Consider the following 4,553-nt stretch of genomic DNA (forward strand, 5'->3'; position numbering starts at 1 on the left):
TCAAAAAAAAAAAAATTTTTTTTTTCTCTTCTTCCTGTTATTGGTAGTTCTGAACGTTAGATTTTTTTTCCATGGGGTCAAAAGGTACCTAAGTATATGATTGCAAGTGGAAAATAGGGGACAGAAATCGGGTATTGGCAGTTTTTCCATTTTCATTTGTGTGTGGATTTTTAATATAAATGCGGGGATGTAAAGCATTAATGCAAGTCAAAATGTTTTGGTGAACAAGTTTCAGCAGTTCAACTTTATAACGATTATAAATAAACCTGTTAAAATTAAAAAATAAATAAATAAAATAAAAACTTTTAAATATAAATATATTAGTTTAAAATAATTTTTTCTGGTTTTCTCTATAGAGCATGTGTGCTCATCAGAGAGAGAGAGAGACAGAGACAGAGACAGAGAGACAGAAAACGAAAGTGAGAAATTACCCCCGAGGGAGATGGCCATGCTGCAATGTCTTCTCCTCCATTTTTCTCTCAGGATTTTAAACACACATGCACACATGCTCAGCATGATTTTCAAGCTACCAGGTCCAGGGCTTGAACCATGCAGTTGACCATGTGTGTTCCAATGCTTTAACCTCCATATTGCCTGGTGGCCAGTATAAGCAATTTTTAGTGTAACTATATCCTATAGAATGTATCCCATAATAGAGTTGCAGCTTTGGTAAATAAAAATGTAGAAAGCATCAATAAATTTACTTAAAATTTTGATTGACTCTTTCTTTTACATTATTTATGTATTAATTGATACATACTAATTGTACCTTTGTTAGTATTTTGGGGGTACTGTGTAACTTTTTAGTACATAAATATAATGTGTAATGATCAAATTGGAGTATTTATCATATCCATCACTTGAGACTTTTGTGATTACTTTCTTTTGGAAACATTACAAATCTTTTATTAGCTTATCTGAAATATATAATAAATTATTATTGTTAACTATAGGTATCCTATTGTACTATATAATAGTAGAACTAGTTCCTCTTTTCTACCTGTAATTTTGAATTTGTGAACCAATATCTCTTTCCCATTCTCTCCTCTACCCTTCATAGGCTCTAGTAATCACTTCTATGAGTGTCTTTTATAGTTTCTTATGAGTGAAACGTGCTATTTCTCATTGTGTATTTGAGTTAGTTCATTTTACATGATGTCTTCCAAGTTTGCCCATGTTGCCTCAAATGACAGGATTTCAATTTTTTAATAGCTGTATAGTATTCCATTGTAACGATATACCAGAATTTCTCTATTTGTTGCATGTTAGTGGACACTTAGGTTCTATATCTTGGTTGCTGTGAATTGTGACACAATAAACATGAAAGTGAAGATAGCTCTTGATTGTATTGATTTCCTTTTAGATTAATACTCACTAGTGATATTGCTTTATCATATGGTAGATATATATTGGGATGTTGGAAGAGTCATGATGTATTTTTTCTGTTTTTCTATGCAAAAATGCATCATGACTTTTCTGACAATCCAATATTCTTAGTTTTTTGAGGAATTGCCATACTGTTTTCTATAATGGCTGTACTATTTTACATTTATGCCAACAGTGTGACAATGTTCCCCTTTCTCCACAATCTCATTGGCATTTGGCATTTTTTTTTTTTATTATTATAACCATTCTAACTGCTGTGAGATTAAATCTCATTGTGGTTTTGATATGCATTTCTGAGCTGTATTTAAAGTCATATATTTGTTGGCCATTAGCATGTCTTCTTTGAAACCTGACTTTCCACATTGATTGCCCATTTTTAACTTAGATTATTCATGTTTTTGGTAAAGGACTGTGGAGTTTCTTTTATATTCTGGATGTCAATCCCTTGTATGTACAGTTTGCAAATATTTTCTCCCATTCTGTAGGTTGTATCTTCACTCTATTGATTGCTTCCCTTGCTGTACAGAAGCTTTTGTTGTCTATTTTTGCTTTTATTTTTATAGGTTTTTTCTTTTTTAGAATTATTTATCTGACTTGGGACCAGCAGTTGGCATAATGGCTATGTAGCTGGACTCCCATGTTGTTGACCACGTTTCGAGCCCCGGACTCCAGTGGCTTAAGCTCAGCTGGGTGCGTGTAAGTGCGTGCCCAAGATCCTGAGAGGAGAATGGAGGAGAAGGGACTGAAGCATGGCCATTTCCCCTGGGGGGAAGGGGGGGAAGAGGCGTCGGAGGGGGTGATTTATCGCTTTCTATCTCTGTCTCTCTCTGTCTTTCAGGTGAGTGCACATGCTCTATAGCAAAAACCTCTCCCCCCAAAAAAGATAACTATTTATTTATTTATTTATTTTATTTATTCATTCATTTGTTTATTTTAATTTGAGTGGAGAGAGATAGAGAGAGAGAAAGTGGGAAAGCAAGCCAACAGGTTTAGGACTTGAACCACAGTCGGCCATGTGGGACTGTCCAACTCCTTAACCACCATGCCACCTGCTGGTCCCCTTTGAATGGTTTTTAAAAATCATTCATTATAGAACATGCACGTTAAAGGAGATGGAGGGAGAGCCTCAAAGGGCCTTGTCATGCTGAGATTCCCTTTCCCTAACATTCCATGTCATCAGAGTCCTGGGCACATGCACACACGATGGGGTGTTTCAGGTCTACTGGCAGAGAATCTGAACCACCATCAGCCATGTGGTCCCCAGCACTTCACCAATTGCACCACCAGGGTGGGACTATTTTTGTTTTATTGCTTGGTTTTTGAGGTCATATCTGAATAAATCCATGTCTAGACCAATGTCTGAAGCATTTATCCTACATACTAGTAATTTTATAGCTTGGGGTCTCATGTGTAAGTACTTATTCCATTTTGAATTGAATTTTATATATGGTCAGAGAAACAGGACTTTTTTTTCTTTAATTTACCCAGTACACATTATTGAAGAGACTGTCCTTCCTCCAATGAATGTTCTTGAGGTCTTTGGCAAAAATCAGTTGGTGGGGCCAGCAAGTGGTGTGGTGGTTAAGGCAGCTGGACTCCCATATGGCTGACCATGATTCAAGTCTCGTAACCTGGCAGCTTGCTTTCTCACTTTCCTTCTCTCTGTCTATTCATCTCTGGCCAACGTCAAAAAATAAAAATTAAATAATGACAATGAATAAAATTCAATTTAAAAATAAAGTAATTGCCCTTAAAAAATATCAGTTGGCCAGCATGATGGTTAAGGCACTAGACTACCAGATGGCTGATCACCATTCAAGTCCTGGACCTAGTGGCTTGAAAATCATGCCATATATGCTCATGCATGCCCAAAATTTGAGAGGAGAATGAAGGAGAAGGGATTGCAGCATGGCCATCCCCACTGGGGGGTGATTTCTCACTTTTGTGAGAAATCTCTCCACCAAGCACACACTCCCCATGACAAAATTTTAAAAATCAGTTGGCTGGCTTCTTGAAGACACAGCTTCATGGATCCTGCAAACTAGCTATTTTGGGGAAACAGAAATCAAGATTTCCCACTGATAATTCGGCCTCCAGCACACAAAACTTGTGTGGTAGGAAGACCCCTTTCAGGCCTCCTGTCTCTCTACCTGTCTTTGTCTGTCTCTACCTCTGTCTCTGTCTTCTCCCATTTTTTAAATTTTTGCTTTTTAGAATTTCACGTGGCATGCTTGCATGCCACATGGTTTTCCAATTTTGGTTTTTACTGAAAAATTTTTAAATATTAATTTTTTTAGTTTTATTGAAAAGTTTTTAATCTTCATTTTTTTTCTTCTCTTTTTCTCTTTCTTGTTTGTTTTTTGCTGTTGTTGCTGTTGTTTCTCTCTTTCTGTTTCCTTTTCTGCATGCTCCTCGACACTCAGATTGAACTTCCAAGTTTGGGAAGAAACCAACCATCAACCAGATGACTAGAAATCGCTGCCAGACCACAAGAAATATGGGAAAGCAGGAAAATACCTCTCCTCCAAGGGAAAAGGATAATTCCTTTTCATCCACACACAGTTCAATGGAATTCATGGAAATGTCTGATAAAGAACTCAGAACATTCATAATGGCAAAGCTAACAGAGATGGAAAAGAAGAGAAATAATGAACTGCTGAAGAGGAAGGAGAAAGAAGTTGTCGAGTTCCAGGAGGTGAGGAAATTCATGCAAGAGCTAAAAGAAGAATTTCGCACTTTACAAAAGAATCAGATGGAACTGTTAGAGATGAAGGCTATAATACAGGAAGTCAAAATCTCCCTTTGAAAGTATTAAAATCAGACTAGATCATACAGAAAATAGAATCTCAGACATAGAAGAGAAAATTGCTAGCCTAGAAAAATCCACCATGAAGACTGAGAAAATGGTCCAAAAATTTGAGACTAATATATGAGAAATACTAGATACCATCAAACATCCAAACATCCAGATAATAGGCATCCCAGAAGGCGAAGAGACTCATAAGGGCATTGATAATCTATTCCATGAGATCCTGCAAGAAAACTTTCCAAACCTAGAAAGGCACTCAAAGATTTAGTCCCAAGAAATACAGAGCACCCCAAATAGAATCAACCCAAGATCTTCTCCAAGACACATTATAGCCAGATTGACCAAAACCACAGACAAA

The 4,553-nt window shown here is 36.7% G+C and overlaps 1 protein-coding gene across 1 annotated transcript in view; it reads left to right on the top strand.

Annotated features, from left to right (window-relative positions):
• The window catches only part of LOC102487121 (extracellular calcium-sensing receptor-like), a 37,863-nt gene that overhangs the window by 24,098 nt on the left and 9,212 nt on the right, over positions 1-4,553 (top strand). The window lies entirely within an intron of this gene.

Source organism: Tupaia chinensis, unplaced genomic scaffold (assembly GCF_000334495.1).
Source record: "Tupaia chinensis unplaced genomic scaffold, TupChi_1.0 Scaffold144336_1, whole genome shotgun sequence".
Classification (NCBI taxonomy): domain Eukaryota; kingdom Metazoa; phylum Chordata; class Mammalia; order Scandentia; family Tupaiidae; genus Tupaia; species Tupaia belangeri.